General features: G+C 48.0%; 1 protein-coding gene across 8 annotated transcripts in view; it reads left to right on the forward strand.

Annotated features, from left to right (window-relative positions):
* The window catches only part of ZBTB20 (zinc finger and BTB domain containing 20), a 1,152,793-nt gene that overhangs the window by 342,169 nt on the left and 793,603 nt on the right, over positions 1 to 17,021 (forward strand). The window lies entirely within an intron of this gene.

Here is a 17,021-nt window from a genome sequence, read left to right on the forward strand (position 1 = left end):
CGACACTTTTTGGATTTGTAGCCAACGATATGTGGTACAGTTTGGCATTAATACCTCTATAGAGTTCATTTTAATCCTGGGTGGTAAAGTAACTAAAGGTGAAAGTTTAGCTTATGTTCAAATTTTATAGTGGTAAATTAGGTAATGGTGACATTCCCGGTTATCTTAGGTTGTCAAGGGGTTCATAATAGAAGCTCAGTGAAGGGGATTGTAATGAAGTCTCTGGTGGTCTAGGAAAGGCAAAGGGCTCATGATAGTTTCTAGTTGTCTGTGGTACTGAAGAGGATCATGGGATCATCCCTGGTAGTCTAGGACAGTCAAGAGGTTCATGATAAAGTTTCTGGTCGTCTAGGACAGTAAAGGTGATAAAGTCCTTAGTGGGCTAGCACTTTGAAGTGGTTCATAATAAAGTGCCTGTGAAAGCATTGTGAAAGAGTTAAAAATAAAGTTCCTCATGATCTAGACCAGTGAAAGGTATCATAATACAGTCTCTGTCCCTGGTGGTCTAGAGCAGTGAAGGGGATCATGAAAAAGTCCTTGGTGGTCTAGGGCAGTGAAAGGGATCATGATGAAGTCCTTGGTTGTCTATGGCAGCAAAGGGGATTATAATGAAGTCCTTGGTGGTATATTGCAGTTAAAGGGATCATGATAAAGTCCCCAGTGGTCTTGGTCATGATAAAGTCATTAATGGTCTACAGCAGTGAAAGGGATCACAATTATGTCACCAGTGGGCTTGGGCAGTGAAGGGGATCATGATAAGGTCCTTGGTGATCTAGGGAAGCGAAGGGATCATGATAAAGTCCTTGGTGCTCTGGGTCAATGAAAGGGATCATGATAAAGTCTCCGGTGGTCTTTGTCAATGAAAGGGATCGTGATAATGTCCCTGGTGCTCTAGATCAATGAAAGGGATCATGATAAAGTGTCTGGTGCTCTAGATCAATGAAAGAGATCATGATAAAGTCTCCGGTGGTCTATGTCAATGAAAGGGATCATGATAAAGTTTCTGGTGCTCCAGATCAATGAAAGGGATCATGATAAAGTGTCTGGTGCTCTAGATCAATGAAAGAGATCATGATAAAGTGTCTGGTGCTCTAGATCAATGAAAGAGATCATGATAAAGTCTCCGGTGGTCTATGTCAATGAAAGGGATCATGATAAAGTCTCCGGTGGTCTATGTCAATGAAAGGGATCATGATAAAGTCCCTGGTGCTCTAGGTCAATGAAAGGGATCATGATAAAGTCTCCGGTGGTCTATGTCAATGAAAGGGATCATGATAAAGTCCCTGGTGCTCTAGGTCAATGAAAGGGATCATGATAAAGTCTGTGGTGGTTTATGGCAGCCTAAGGGACCATGATGAAGTGTTTGGTGGTCTAGGACAGGTAAGGGGTTCATAGTAGGGTTTCTGGTGGTCTCCCACCGATCAGTACAGAGTAGGACACAGTTGACATTACAAGGAGAAAAGGGCAGTGGTGGCGCTAATAGGGAGAACTTTGATCTGCTGCAAGGGAGACAACTACCACAGTTGTCTAGTGGGTAAATAACAGAAGAAAAATATATATATAGAATTATATATAAACCTGCGCTAGTCTCAAAGTTTGTAATGTATAAGTGCTTAATTCTAAACAATAAAAGAGGAGATGTTGGCTGCATAAAATGCAAATTTATTGAGAACGATATTAATCGGATAAAAATTATTTTGATAAGAGCGAAGGATAAATAGAGTTATAGGCAAATCCTGATGATCCTAAGTAAAGTGCGTCGTGCTTCTTGGTTCCACATGGAGATAATATCCTATGGGAGGAAAGAAGGATAATAAATAAAAGTATTCTAGTTATTCTGGTGAAATGATGAATTAGGAATATACCAGACTTGGAGGATAGGTGATGTACCTCTGTGGTTATGGTCGTCTTCAGGGTGCAGGGAGATACAGAGAGGAGGGCATGCCTGGTAAAGGGCACTTACCAGTTGGATATAGGTAATTGACTGAAGACAATCTGTAGAGAGTTTTATACAGTAATTATTGCGGGGACAAAAAAAAATGAGGGGGGGGGGGGTTTAGATTTTGGGGTAACGGTACCTGTATTGTTGTAGCTGGTAAATATATGACGCTTGAGGTATACCAAAGTAGTTACCCGGGGAGATGTCTCTTCAGGCTAGGATTTTGTGAGCTGAATATCGGTGATACCTGTTGTATGGTAATCAGCGGTAATCAGCCGTTGTAAAATACAGCTCCTTGGAAAGAACAGACGATAGAAGGTAAATGTTAGTATGTGCCTCAAGGGCATTCAGGGGTTAATCCTACAGATAATAGTATAGGTGTCCCCCCCCCCCCCCAAAAAAAAAATAAAAATATATATATATATATAATGAGAAAACCAATGTTAGTATGTGCCTAGAGGGCACTGCGGGGTTAATCCTATAAAAATGGTAGAGGGGTACACCCAAGGTTAAAAACTGCTTATCTCTGGGCAAGGTATAAGGTATGCCAAGTAGAAAAGCTCATCGGTGCCTACAGAAGCGCAGCTTAGTCCAGGATATGTACTCACCAATGTGGTGGTCAGACAACTCACTGTTTGGCGGTCAAGGTCTGCAGATCGTCGTGGTCTGGAGAGAGGAGAGATTACTCCTGTGGCAGAGGTAAGTTCTTGGTGGGGAGAGGGAGGAGCAGGGTCCCGGGCGGAAACCGCTGCTCCGTGCCGCTTCTCTGGGCGCCTGTGTTCTGTGGTGCGCAAGGACCTGCGTGACGTCACGTCATGTGTCTGGTACCTGTACGGGAGCCTAGGAGGGTCAGGAACTGACGCGTTTTGGAATTCTACCGATTCCTTCCTCAGAGTATTTTATGCAGCCAACATCTCCTCTTTTATTCTTTAGAATTAAGCACTTATACGTTACAAACTTTGAGAATAGCGCAGGTTTATATATAATTCTATATATACAGTACAGACCAAAAGTTTAGACACACCTTCTCATTTAAAGATTTTTCTGTATTTTCACGACTATGAAAATTGTACATTCACACTGAAGGCATCAAAACTATGAATTACCACATGTGGAATTATATACTTAACAAAAAAGTGTGAAACAACTGAAAATATGTCTTATATTCTAGGTTCTTCAAAGTAGCCACCTTTTGCTTTGATGACTGCTTTGCACACTCTTGGCATTCTCTTGATGAGCTTCAAGAGGTAGTCACCGGAAATGGTCTTCCAACAATCTTGAAGGAGTTCCCAGAGATGCTTAGCACTTGGTGGCCCTTTTGCCTTCACTCTGCGGTCCAGCTCACCCCAAACCATCTCGATTGGGTTCAGGTCTGGTGACTGTGGAGGCCAGGTCATCTGGCGTAGCACCCCATCACTCTCCTTCTTGGTCAAATAGCCCTTACACAGCCTGGAGGTGTGTTTGGGGTCATTGTCCTGTTGAAAAATAAATGATGGTCCAACTAAACGCAAACCGGGTGGAATAGCATGCCGCTGCAAGATGCTGTGGTAGCCATGCTGGTTCAGTATGCCTTCAATTTTAAATAAATCCCCAACAGTGTCACCAGCAAAGCACCCCCACACCATCACACCTCCTCCTCCATGCTTCACGGTGGGAACCAGGCATGTAGAGCCCATCCGTTCACCTTTTCTGCGTCGCACAAAGACACGGTGGTTGGAACCAAAGATCTCAAATTTGGACTCATCAGACCAAAGCACAGATTTCCACTGGTCTAATGTCCATTCCTTGTGTTCTTTAGCCCAAACAATTCCCTTCTGCTTGCTGCCTGTCCTTAGCAGTGGTTTCCTAGCAGCTATTTTACCATGAAGGCCTGCTGCACAAAGTCTCCTCTTAACAGTTGTTGTAGAGATGTGTCTGCTGCTAGAACTCTGTGTGGCATTGACCTGGTCTCTAATCTGAGCTGCTGTTAACCTGCGATTTCTGAGGCTGGTGACTCGGATAAACTTATCCTCAGAAGCAGAGGGGACTCTTGGTCTTCTTTTCCTGGGGCGGTCCTCATGTGAGCCAGTTTCTTTGTAGCGCTTGATGGTTTTTGCAACTGCACTTGGGGACACTTTCAAAGTTTTCCCAATTTTTCGCACTGACTGACCTTCATTTCTTAAAGTAATGATGGCCACTCGTTTTTCTTTACTTAGCTGCTTTTTTCTTGCCATAATACAAATTCTAACAGTCTATTCAGTAGGACTATCAGCTGTGTATCCACCAGACTTCTGCACAACACAACTGATGGTCCCAACCCCATTTATAAGGCAAGAAATCCCACTTATTAAACCTGACAGGGCACACCTGTGAAGTGAAAACCATTTCCGGTGACTACCTCTTGAAGCTCATCAAGAGAATGCCAAGAGTGTGCAAAGCAGTCATCAAAGCAAAAGGTGGCTACTTTGAAGAACCTAGAATATAAGACATATTTTCAGTTGTTTCGCACTTTTTTGTTAAGTATATAATTCCACATGTGTTAATTCATAGTTTTGATGCCTTCAGTGTGAATGTACAATTTTCATAGTCAAGAAAATACAGAAAAATCTTTAAATGAGAAGGTGTGTCCAAACTTTTGGTCTGTACTGTATATATTTTTCGTCAGTTGACGTTACAGTCGCTCTTTCTTGATCAGTGTAGTATTTGTCCAGTCCACTTACCGGTTGTTCCTCGCTGTCCTGCCCTAAGTGGTCTATAATAACTCAGGTTCCCTTTACCATTGCCCAGTTTACAAAGCCCCTAAACTATGTCTTAGGACTGGGATTTTTATATCCGCTCTTTGTTTCGGTGACAGCAGGAATATTTTGGAGTTGCTCGTTTTGCAGTCCCCTCGTTTACTTGCCCAGGACCTCTCACGCCAAGGACCTCTTGACCATGGGTGACTCCGGCCGACACTTGGATCCCAGACAGCGCGATGTGACATTGTGGCGTGAACTTATGGCTCTTGTCAGCCCTTCATGTATTACTTTTGTTCTTGCTGAAATAAAACCCTGACTCCTCATTTATTAATCATACACAGGAGAAGTTTTCTTCTTTGTTACCTGCTATGAAATCCAATCACATTATCATTGTTAGCTGCGGCCCCATGCAAGGAAATTATATGATTCCCCTCCGGTGTCCTGGAATGAACTCGGAGCCTTCAGCAACAGGTTGAGGATGGTAATGTCCCGGGAGGACTTGCACGGCATACCTTTATCTGAAGGCATAAATCAGATGTATGTGCAACATTTTTTATCAGAAGGAAGAATGAATCATCGTCCTCTTCTCATAAAGTATAACGTGCCCGGCGTTACATGGGTATTTTTTTTATTATAGCTTGGCACAGCCTTAACGCTCAGCTATTTCTGTTTGCTCTGTCCATATGTTGTAACATTGAGAGGGGCAGATACTTTCCCAGAACATGTTCTCTGATAAGAGGACACCACTTGGCAGCCGTGACTATGTGGGTTGCTGTAGACTGCACCTCTCGGCATTGATTCTTGTCCGCCAGCATGGCATTGACTGCAGCACTATAGATAGGTGCTATCAGTATCAGGACTATGTATAGCAGCGTAAATAGCGATAACGTGTTTGTAAACATGGTATAAACTTAATGCAAGGACATATCTCCGCAGTTATCAGCCAGCGGGTACATGCCAGGCATATCTGGAACGGAGCATGTTTGTTCCATTTCTCGTAGTGCCAGGCAGGGTCAGGACACCACCTCCTTTTGATCTATAAACCCCTGGTCACTGGCACGTTACTCATTAATATGGCTTTATGTATCACAAAGGGACTTTCTGCACTCGTCTAAGCATATAGCATATCTCCAGATTAATGGGTGCATTCACGTTGGCACAAAACCCCAGGAATGTCGCTGTGCGTTACATATCATATTAGTGCAGGTTACAGAGTAGTGTTACTTAAAGGGGAATTCCACCTTACAGCAGATATCCAGTCGTAACCTAAAAATGATTTGTAACTAGAGTTGAGCAAACATATTTGCTGGAACCTTGTCTACGTTGGTAGACTGTGGTCTTCAGTCCAGTGCCCTGCAAATGTCTATCCGCATCCTCGGTGCCTCTTCTGATTAGTAGATCTGGCACCAAAGCATCAATCAGAAAAGACACCAGGTATTCCAGCAGGTAGGAAGAGGTTTTCAGGACTGTGGTCCAATGACCATGTCCTACTCACATGGCCACCAGACCAAAATCCTGCAAACCTCCTTCTTCCTGCATCCCTGGTTCCTTTTCTAATTAGTAGATCCGGCACCATAGCATCAATCAGAAAAGGCCCCGGAGATGCCGGCATGGAGAAACAAATTCTCAGGACTGTGGGCAATGACCATGTCCTACTCACGTGGCTATCGGACCAAAGTCTTACGAACCTCCTTCTATCTGCATCCCTGGTTCCTCTTCTGATCAACAGTTCCAGCACCACAGCATCAATCAGAAAAGTCCCCAGGGTTGCCAGCATGTAGAAAGAGGTTCTCATGGCTCTGAGAACTTCCTCCTTCCTACCAGCATATCCGATGCTTGTTCTTATTAGTTGGCTTGGCACCATCACATCATTGTGGCGAGATGCATATATGATGTCACACCAAGCCTACTAATCAGAAAAGGTGCCAGGAATTCCAGCAGACGGGAAGAGGTTCACAGGGCTCTGATCCGGTGGCCATGTCTTACCCACATGGCTGCTGGATGGAACACTACGAACCTTCTCCGACCTGCATCTCCAGTACCTCTTCTGGTTAATATGTTGGGCACCACATCATCAAGCAGAAAAGGCCCCTTGGATTCCGGCATGTACGAAGAGGTTCTCAAGGCTCTGGTCTAATGACCATGTCTTACTTGTATGGCCTTTGGGCCAGAGCCCTGCAAACGTCCTCCGACCCGGTGCCTCTTCTGATTAGTAGGTCTAGTGCCAAACCATCAAGCAGAAAAGGCACCAGGTATGTCCATGAAGAGGTTCTCCAGGCTGTGGTCCAATGACCATGCCCTACTTCCGTAGCCACCGGACTACAGCTCTGCGAACCTCCCCCTACCTGCCAGCATATCTGATGACTCTTCTTGTTAGTAGGCTCGGTGCCATCTCATTGTTGTGGTGCAGTTCATATACGATATCACGCCAAGCCTACTAATAAGAAGAGGCGCAAGGTATGCCAGCAGTTAGGAGGAAGTTTGTGGGTCTCCTTTCCGGTGGCCATGTCCTACCCACATGGCTGCTGGACCGGAGCACTACGAACCTCCTCCGACCTGCCTCTCCAGTGCCTTTTCTGGTTAATGTGTATGGCACCACATCATCAATCAGAAAAGACCCCTTGGATGCCGGCATGTACGAAGAGGTTCTCAAGGCTTTTGTCTAATGGCCATGCGCTACTTGTATGGCCATTGTGCCAGAGCCCTGCGAACATCCTCTGACCCGGTGCCTCTTCTGATTAGTACGTCCAGTGCGAAACCGTCAAGCACAAAAGGCGCCAGGTATGTCCGGCATGTAGGAAGAGGTTCTCCAGGCTGTGGTCCAATGACCATGTCCTACTTGTATGGCCATTGGGCCAGAGTCCTGCGAACGTCCTCCGACCCGGTGCCTCTTCTGATTAGTAGGTCCAGTGCGAAACCATCAAGCAGAAAAGGCATCAGGTATGCCCGGCATGTAGGAAGAGGTTCTCTAGGCTGTGTTCCAATGACCATGTCCTACTTGCGTAGTCGCCGAGTCACAGCTCTACAAACCTCCCCCTACCTGCCAGCATCTCTGATGCCTCTTCTTATTAGTAGGCTCGGTGCCATCTCATTGTTTTGGTGCGATGCACATATGATATCGCCCCAAGCCTACTAATAAGAAGAGGCGCCAGGGATGCCAGCAGGTAGGAGGAAGTTTGAGGGTCCCCTGTCTGTTGTCCATGTCAAACCCATGTGGCTGTTGGACCAGAGTCCTGCAAATCTATTTGCACATTGCTTTATACTGCATCACTGCTTGTTCAGATTGACTGAAGTTGAGTGAGGCGCATCAGAAGATAATAATGATGGGGATCCCTCTGACTTCCAGGACACATGGGCCATGGCGCACAGCCTGCATACAGCCTGCAATGTCATTTAGCCTATGAAGAATATAGCTTGGCTGGAGTTCCCCTTTAACCGGCAATTTGCTCTTATAATGTTATCAACAGGATTACTTACTTTTGCCGCAGGATTGATCTGAATCTACTGATCCGACTGCCGAGGAAATTCATAATTCCCTTGGTCTGCGCTTCCAGGACGGCTCTGTCTCCCCCGTGCATGCAATATATTCCCAATGTACATTTCATTACAAAGTTGTCACTCAAAGCCTGTCTACGGTGTTAGACGAGCAGCCCCCTCCGACCGGCGTGTCAACCTTCGGTAAATCAGCGAGAAAGAGCAAAGAGGAAGAAATGTTGGAAATTCATACTCCATATATGATATGTAGACTGTGGGGTGCATATATTAGATGGGGTGTTCTGACCTCAGGGACTATAATGATGGGCTGCAGCAGCTTCTGGAAACTGTGGACAGTGATCAGAGTATAATTATCTGGTGTATTACCTAAAGGGTAAGGAAGTATGACCATGCTAACATCATGGCCGTGCCAGGCTCTGGAGTCTCTCGGGCAATGACTACTGAAACTTTCTTGTGCGAGTGACGCTTATCAAGGAGTTGGACTGTTCCCTATAGGAGGCAGTGTACAAAAGGCATTTCATTTTTTTGCCTTGCAATTTGTGGGGGGGATTTATGAACTCCCTGGTCTTGACCACTTTAAGCACGTGATACTTATGATTTTGTTTTTTTAGAAAAATCATTAAAAAAATTGAAGGACAGAATCCAAACTTGGGTGAAGTAAAAAAAATATATATTTTTATTCTGCCAAATACCGGGAACGTTTCGACAATACCAGTCTTTATCAAGATTTAGTTTTTTAAGGTGATAGGCTGTATCATCTCTTATGTCCAGACATTTATAAGGGTATTGTGCCTAATACTTCTGGGATCTTTGTGGTTAATATTTCCTGGGTCTCTATGACTGCTTCCTCAGTGTTTTCTGTAGCTGTTTCCTCTGGGGTCACTGTGGCTGTTTCCTCTGGGTTTTTTGTGGCTGTTGCCTCAGGGGTCTCTGTGACTGTTTCCTCAGGGGTCTCTGTGGCTGTTTCCTCTGGGGTCTCTGTGGCTGTTTCCTCTGGGGTGTCTGTGGCTGTTTCCTCTGGGTTCTCTGTGGCTGTTTCCTCTGGGGTCTCAGTGGCTGTTTCCTCTGGGATCAGTGTGGCTGTTTCCTCTGGGGTGTCTGTGGCTGTTTCCTCTGGGGTCTCAGTGGCTGTTTCCTCTGGGGTCTCAGTGGCTGTTTCCTCTGGGATCAGTGTGGCTGTTTCATTTGGGGTCTCAGTGGCTGTTTCCTCAGGGGTCTGTGTGGCTGTTTCCTCAGGGGTCTCTGTGGCTGTTTCCTCTGGGGTCTCTGTAGCTGTTTCCTCTTTAGTCACTGTGGCTGTTTCCTCTTTAGTCACTGTGGCTGTTTCCTCTGGGGTCTTAGTGGCTGTTTCCTCTTTAGTCACTGTGGCTGTTTCCTCTTTAGTCACTGTGGCTGTTTCCTCTGGGGTCACTGTGGCTGTTTCTTCTGGGGTGTCTGTGGCTGTTTCCTCTTTAGTCACTGTGGCTGTTTCTTCTGGGGTCTCAGTGGCTGTTTCCTCTTTAGTCACTGTGGCTGTTTCCTCTGGGGTCTCAGTGGCTGTTTCCTCTTTAGTCACTGTGGCTGTTTCCTCTGGGGTCACTGTGGCTGTTTCCTCTTTAGTCACTGTGGCTGTTTCCTCTGGGGTCACTGTGGCTGTTTCCTCTTTAGTCACTGTGGCTGTTTCCTCTGGGGTCACTGTGGCTGTTTCCTCTTTAGTCACTGTGGCTGTTTCCTCTGGGGTCTTAGTGGCTGTTTCCTCTTTAGTCACTGTGGCTGTTTCCTCTTTAGTCACTGTGGCTGTTTCCTCTTTAGTCACTGTGGCTGTTTCCTCTTTAGTCACTGTGGCTGTTTCCTCTTTAGTCACTGTGGCTGTTTCCTCTTTAGTCACTGTGGCTGTTTCCTCTGGGGTCACTGTGGCTGTTTCTTCTGGGGTGTCTGTGGCTGTTTCCTCTTTAGTCACTGTGGCTGTTTCTTCTGGGGTCTCAGTGGCTGTTTCCTCTTTAGTCACTGTGGCTGTTTCCTCTGGGGTCTCTGTGGCTGTTTCCTCTGGGGTCTCTGTGGCTGTTTCCTCTGGGGTCTCTGTGGCTGTTTCCTCTGGGGTCTCTGTGGCTGTTTCCTCTGGGGTCTCTGTGGCTGTTTCCTCTGGGGTCTCAGTGGCTGTTTCCTCTGGGGTCACTGTGGCTGTTTCCTCTGGGGTCACTGTGGCTGTTTCTTCTGGGGTCTCTGTGGCTGTTTCCTCTGGGGTCTCTGTGGCTGTTTCTTCTGGGGTGTCTGTGGCTGTTTCCTCTTTAGTCACTGTGGCTGTTTCTTCTGGGGTCTCAGTGGCTGTTTCCTCTTTAGTCACTGTGGCTGTTTCCTCTGGGGTCTCAGTGGCTGTTTCCTCTTTAGTCACTGTGGCTGTTTCCTCTTTAGTCACTGTGGCTGTTTCCTCTGGGGTCACTGTGGCTGTTTCCTCTGGGGTCACTGTGGCTGTTTCCTCTGGGGTCTCTGTGGCTGTTTCCTCTGGGGTCTCTGTGGCTGTTTCCTCTGGGGTCTCTGTGGCTGTTTCCTCTGGGGTCTCTGTGGCTGTTTCCTCTGGGGTCTCTGTGGCTGTTTCCTCTGGGGTCTCTGTGGCTGTTTCCTCTGGGGTCTCTGTGGCTGTTTCCTCTGGGGTCTCTGTGGCTGTTTCCTCTGGGGTCTCAGTGGCTGTTTCCTCTGGGGTCACTGTGGCTGTTTCCTCTGGGGTCACTGTGGCTGTTTCTTCTGGGGTCTCTGTGGCTGTTTCCTCTGGGGTCTCTGTGGCTGTTTCCTCTGGGGTCTCTGTGGCTGTTTCCTCTTTAGTCACTGTGGCTGTTTCTTCTGGGGTCTCAGTGGCTGTTTCCTCTTTAGTCACTGTGGCTGTTTCCTCTGGGGTCTCAGTGGCTGTTTCCTCTTTAGTCACTGTGGCTGTTTCCTCTGGGGTCACTGTGGCTGTTTCCTCTGGGGTCTCTGTGGCTGTTTCCTCTGGGGTTTCTGTGGCTGTTTCCTCTGGGGTCTCTGTGGCTGTTTCCTCTGGGGTCTCTGTGGCTGTTTCCTCTGGGGTCACTGTGGCTGTTTCTTCTGGGGTCTCTGTGGCTGTTTCTTCTGGGGTCTCTGTGGCTGTTTCTTCTGGGGTCTCTGTGGCTGTTTCCTCTGGGGTCTCTGTGGCTGTTTCCTCTTTAGTCACTGTTGCTGTTTCTTCTGGGGTGTCTGTGGCTGTTTCCTCTTTAGTCACTGTGGCTGTTTCTTCTGGGGTCTCAGTGGCTGTTTCCTCTTTAGTCACTGTGGCTGTTTCCTCTGGGGTCAGTGTGGCTGTTTCCTCTGGGGTCACTGTGGCTGTTTCTTCTGGGGTCTCTGTGGCTGTTTCCTCTGGGGTCTCTGTGGCTGTTTCCTCTGGGGTCACTGTGGCTGTTTCTTCTGGGGTCTCTGTGGCTGTTTCTTCTGGGGTCTCTGTGGCTGTTTCTTCTGGGGTCTCTGTGGCTGTTTCCTCTGGGGTCTCTGTGGCTGTTTCCTCTTTAGTCACTGTTGCTGTTTCTTCTGGGGTGTCTGTGGCTGTTTCCTCTTTAGTCACTGTGGCTGTTTCCTCTTTAGTCACTGTGGCTGTTTCCTCTTTAGTCACTGTGGCTGTTTCCTCTGGGGTCACTGTGGCTGTTTCTTCTGGGGTGTCTGTGGCTGTTTCCTCTTTAGTCACTGTGGCTGTTTCTTCTGGGGTCTCAGTGGCTGTTTCCTCTTTAGTCACTGTGGCTGTTTCCTCTGGGGTCTCAGTGGCTGTTTCCTCTTTAGTCACTGTGGCTGTTTCCTCTGGGGTCACTGTGGCTGTTTCCTCTGGGGTCACTGTGGCTGTTTCCTCTGGGGTCACTGTGGCTGTTTCCTCTGGGGTCTCTGTGGCTGTTTCCTCTGGGGTCTCTGTGGCTGTTTCCTCTGGGGTCTCTGTGGCTGTTTCCTCTGGGGTCTCTGTGGCTGTTTCCTCTGGGGTCTCTGTGGCTGTTTCCTCTGGGGTCTCAGTGGCTGTTTCCTCTGGGGTCACTGTGGCTGTTTCCTCTGGGGTCACTGTGGCTGTTTCTTCTGGGGTCTCTGTGGCTGTTTCCTCTGGGGTCTCTGTGGCTGTTTCCTCTGGGGTCTCTGTGGCTGTTTCCTCTTTAGTCACTGTGGCTGTTTCTTCTGGGGTCTCAGTGGCTGTTTCCTCTTTAGTCACTGTGGCTGTTTCCTCTGGGGTCTCAGTGGCTGTTTCCTCTTTAGTCACTGTGGCTGTTTCCTCTGGGGTCACTGTGGCTGTTTCCTCTGGGGTCTCTGTGGCTGTTTCCTCTGGGGCTCTGTGGCTGTTTCCTCTGGGGTCTCTGTGGCTGTTTCCTCTGGGGTCTCTGTGGCTGTTTCCTCTGGGGTCACTGTGGCTGTTTCTTCTGGGGTCTCTGTGGCTGTTTCTTCTGGGGTCTCTGTGGCTGTTTCTTCTGGGGTCTCTGTGGCTGTTTCCTCTGGGGTCTCTGTGGCTGTTTCCTCTTTAGTCACTGTTGCTGTTTCTTCTGGGGTGTCTGTGGCTGTTTCCTCTTTAGTCACTGTGGCTGTTTCTTCTGGGGTCTCAGTGGCTGTTTCCTCTTTAGTCACTGTGGCTGTTTCCTCTGGGGTCAGTGTGGCTGTTTCCTCTGGGGTCACTGTGGCTGTTTCTTCTGGGGTCTCTGTGGCTGTTTCCTCTGGGGTCTCTGTGGCTGTTTCCTCTGGGGTCACTGTGGCTGTTTCTTCTGGGGTCTCTGTGGCTGTTTCTTCTGGGGTCTCTGTGGCTGTTTCTTCTGGGGTCTCTGTGGCTGTTTCCTCTGGGGTCTCTGTGGCTGTTTCCTCTTTAGTCACTGTTGCTGTTTCTTCTGGGGTGTCTGTGGCTGTTTCCTCTTTAGTCACTGTGGCTGTTTCTTCTGGGGTCTCAGTGGCTGTTTCCTCTTTAGTCACTGTGGCTGTTTCCTCTGGGGTCAGTGTGGCTGTTTCCTCTGGGGTCACTGTGGCTGTTTCTTCTGGGGTCTCTGTGGCTGTTTCCTCTGGGGTCTCAGTGGCTGTTTCCTCTGGGGTCACTGTGGCTGTTTCTTCTGGGGTCTCTGTGGCTGTTTCTTCTGGGGTCACTGTGGCTGTTTCTTCTGGGGTCTCTGTGGCTGTTTCCTCTTTAGTCACTGTGGCTGTTTCTTCTGGGGTGTCTGTGGCTGTTTCCTCTTTAGTCACTGTGGCTGTTTCTTCTGGGGTCTCAGTGGCTGTTTCCTCTTTAGTCACTGTGGCTGTTTCCTCTTTAGTCACTGTGGCTGTTTCCTCTGGGGTCTCAGTGGCTGTTTCCTCTTTAGTCACTGTGGCTGTTTCCTCTGGGGTCACTGTGGCTGTTTCCTCTGGGGTCACTGTGGCTGTTTCCTCTGGGGTCTCTGTGGCTGTTTCCTCTGGGGTCACTGTGGCTGTTTCCTCTGGGGTCTCTGTGGCTGTTTCCTCTGGGGTCTCTGTGGCTGTTTCCTCTGGGGTCTCTGTGGCTGTTTCCTCTGGGGTCTCTGTGGCTGTTTCCTCTGGGGTCTCTGTGGCTGTTTCCTCTGGGGTCTCTGTGGCTGTTTCCTCTGGGGTCTCAGTGGCTGTTTCCTCTGGGGTCACTGTGGCTGTTTCCTCTGGGGTCACTGTGGCTGTTTCTTCTGGGGTCTCTGTGGCTGTTTCCTCTGGGGTCTCTGTGGCTGTTTCCTCTGGGGTCTCTGTGGCTGTTTCCTCTGGGGTCTCTGTGGCTGTTTCCTCTTTAGTCACTGTGGCTGTTTCTTCTGGGGTCTCAGTGGCTGTTTCCTCTTTAGTCACTGTGGCTGTTTCCTCTGGGGTCTCAGTGGCTGTTTCCTCTTTAGTCACTGTGGCTGTTTCCTCTGGGGTCACTGTGGCTGTTTCCTCTGGGGTCTCTGTGGCTGTTTCCTCTGGGGCTCTGTGGCTGTTTCCTCTGGGGTCTCTGTGGCTGTTTCCTCTGGGGTCTCTGTGGCTGTTTCCTCTGGGGTCACTGTGGCTGTTTCTTCTGGGGTCTCTGTGGCTGTTTCTTCTGGGGTCTCTGTGGCTGTTTCTTCTGGGGTCTCTGTGGCTGTTTCCTCTGGGGTCTCTGTGGCTGTTTCCTCTTTAGTCACTGTTGCTGTTTCTTCTGGGGTGTATGTGGCTGTTTCCTCTTTAGTCACTGTGGCTGTTTCTTCTGGGGTCACTGTGGCTGTTTCCTCTTTAGTCACTGTGGCTGTTTCCTCTGGGGTCAGTGTGGCTGTTTCCTCTGGGGTCACTGTGGCTGTTTCTTCTGGGGTCTCTGTGGCTGTTTCCTCTGGGGTCTCTGTGGCTGTTTCCTCTGGGGTCACTGTGGCTGTTTCTTCTGGGGTCTCTGTGGCTGTTTCTTCTGGGGTCTCTGTGGCTGTTTCTTCTGGGGTCTCTGTGGCTGTTTCCTCTGGGGTCTCTGTGGCTGTTTCCTCTTTAGTCACTGTTGCTGTTTCTTCTGGGGTGTCTGTGGCTGTTTCCTCTTTAGTCACTGTGGCTGTTTCTTCTGGGGTCTCAGTGGCTGTTTCCTCTTTAGTCACTGTGGCTGTTTCCTCTGGGGTCAGTGTGGCTGTTTCCTCTGGGGTCACTGTGGCTGTTTCTTCTGGGGTCTCTGTGGCTGTTTCCTCTGGGGTCTCAGTGGCTGTTTCCTCTGGGGTCACTGTGGCTGTTTCTTCTGGGGTCTCTGTGGCTGTTTCCTCTGGGGTCTCTGTGGCTGTTTCCTCTGGGGTCACTGTGGCTGTTTCTTCTGGGGTCTCTGTGGCTGTTTCTTCTGGGGTCTCTGTGGCTGTTTCTTCTGGGGTCTCTGTGGCTGTTTCCTCTGGGGTCTCTGTGGCTGTTTCCTCTTTAGTCACTGTTGCTGTTTCTTCTGGGGTGTCTGTGGCTGTTTCCTCTTTAGTCACTGTGGCTGTTTCTTCTGGGGTCTCAGTGGCTGTTTCCTCTTTAGTCACTGTGGCTGTTTCCTCTGGGGTCAATGTGGCTGTTTCCTCTGGGGTCACTGTGGCTGTTTCTTCTGGGGTCTCTGTGGCTGTTTCCTCTGGGGTCTCAGTGGCTGTTTCCTCTGGGGTCACTGTGGCTGTTTCTTCTGGGGTCTCTGTGGCTGTTTCTTCTGGGGTCACTGTGGCTGTTTCTTCTGGGGTCTCTGTGGCTGTTTCCTCTTTAGTCACTGTGGCTGTTTCTTTCTTTCAGCCCATTCTTTCTACTTATTGGTTGGGATGTCAGGTGTTGGAATTACACCCAAGAATAAGCCACAGATAAACCCCAATAAATGCCTGACAGATGGAGCACATTTCCTACTATGACTATTTTTATTGATTGTGTTAGCATCAGAGTCGGTAACAGCCATAATATTGGTCATATTTTCACAATGGTCTCAAGAGGACTCTTTAAGGATATATTCACAGACAGCAGACGACTGCCTATGACTAATAAAGTCAGCAGTATAAACAGGACTCCAAAGTCCTGGCTTTGGAAGCATCAATCAGGGTGCACTCCTCATAGTTAATAATCCCAGACAGACCTCCATACAAGACCAAAAAGAAGAAGGAGGCAGCTCTCCAAGCTCAATGCAGACGTGTATTAGCCCAGCATTTAAGGAGTAACATCTCTCTTTGTGGAGAGTGCTGAGCCAGTGTAAGGAGACTTGCAGGCCATGCAATACTTATGTGGGAAGTAAACATACAAATAAACCCTTCAGACAGGAAGAGGCTAGTATTCTTGTGCCGCCTTTTGGAAGTAGAAATCCTAAAAGTGAATATCAACATTTTAACGAGCCTTGTCACATGACTTAGAAATTCTGGTTTGGCTCTTGTCTTATTTGCAGACATTTGTTGTGGGGTGTTTGCCCCTCATCGGTGCCAAGCAGGAGGTCTCTAACAGGAACTCTTGCGCTACATATTGGAAGTAGTAATCCTAAAAGTGAATATCGAGCCTTGCCACATGACTTAGGATAAAAGCCAAATCAGACACTCTACTTGCAGATGCGTGTTTCATTGTGTTTTCCCCTCCTCAGTGAAAAGCAAGAGGTCTGATTTGGCTGGATGAGAGGCCTCTGATGAGGATCCATGGGGTAAAGTCTTTTTTTGTGGAGAGTGGCAAGCAAGTGTAAGGAGACTTATAGGCTATTCTTAGCCTACAGTCAGAAGTCAGAAATCAGATGTCTTGCTTTTCACTGTGGAGGGGAAACACCCTAAAAAATTCATCTGTAAGTAGATTATCTGATTTGGGTCGATATTGACTTTTAAGATTTCTACTTCCAATAGGTGGCGCTAGAGTTCCTGTCCTCTTCCTCTCTGAGGTTACAATTTGCATGTGACGTTTCGACTACAACATTAACCTTCCTCAAGCATTGCAAATGTTGTGCCGAAACGTCTCATGGACTAATACTCTTCTTTGCAAGGAGTTGGAGTGCTGCCTCCATCTGCCTATGGTCGTTCCATTTCTCTTTCTGGAGCTTGTAGAAATCCATCTGCTTTCTGCTGAAATAACTCCGTTCAGATGAATGGACCTGATTCGCAAAGGCCAAAATTTTTTTACAATTTTTCAAAACAAAAAAATCTGCTTTGTAAATTTGCAGTAAAAATGGCCATTGACTTACTGCAGTCAGCGCAAACTCAGAGGTAGTGCAGTTAAGATTCCAGCAAAATCTTGAAGAGTCCAGTGACGGCCGCCCCACTGACAACGAGGTGACAGCACATGACGAATGCTGCTACTCCGTGATCTCTATATGTGTGGACGGGGGACTTTACAGCACTGCCGGACATGTTTACAGCGGACCCTACAGAGTAGGCAGCACGGCCCTGATCAGGTAGGTACTAAGAAATGTAACTAAAGTCAATGAAATCAAATCAATTTGATGTTTTTGTTAGTTCTCAGGAGTATGTCACTGCCCC

The sequence above is a fragment of the Phyllobates terribilis genome, unplaced genomic scaffold (assembly GCF_046119375.1).
Source record: "Phyllobates terribilis strain yellow unplaced genomic scaffold, ASM4611937v1 Scaffold_2__4_contigs__length_985480577, whole genome shotgun sequence".
Taxonomy (NCBI): domain Eukaryota; kingdom Metazoa; phylum Chordata; class Amphibia; order Anura; family Dendrobatidae; genus Phyllobates; species Phyllobates terribilis.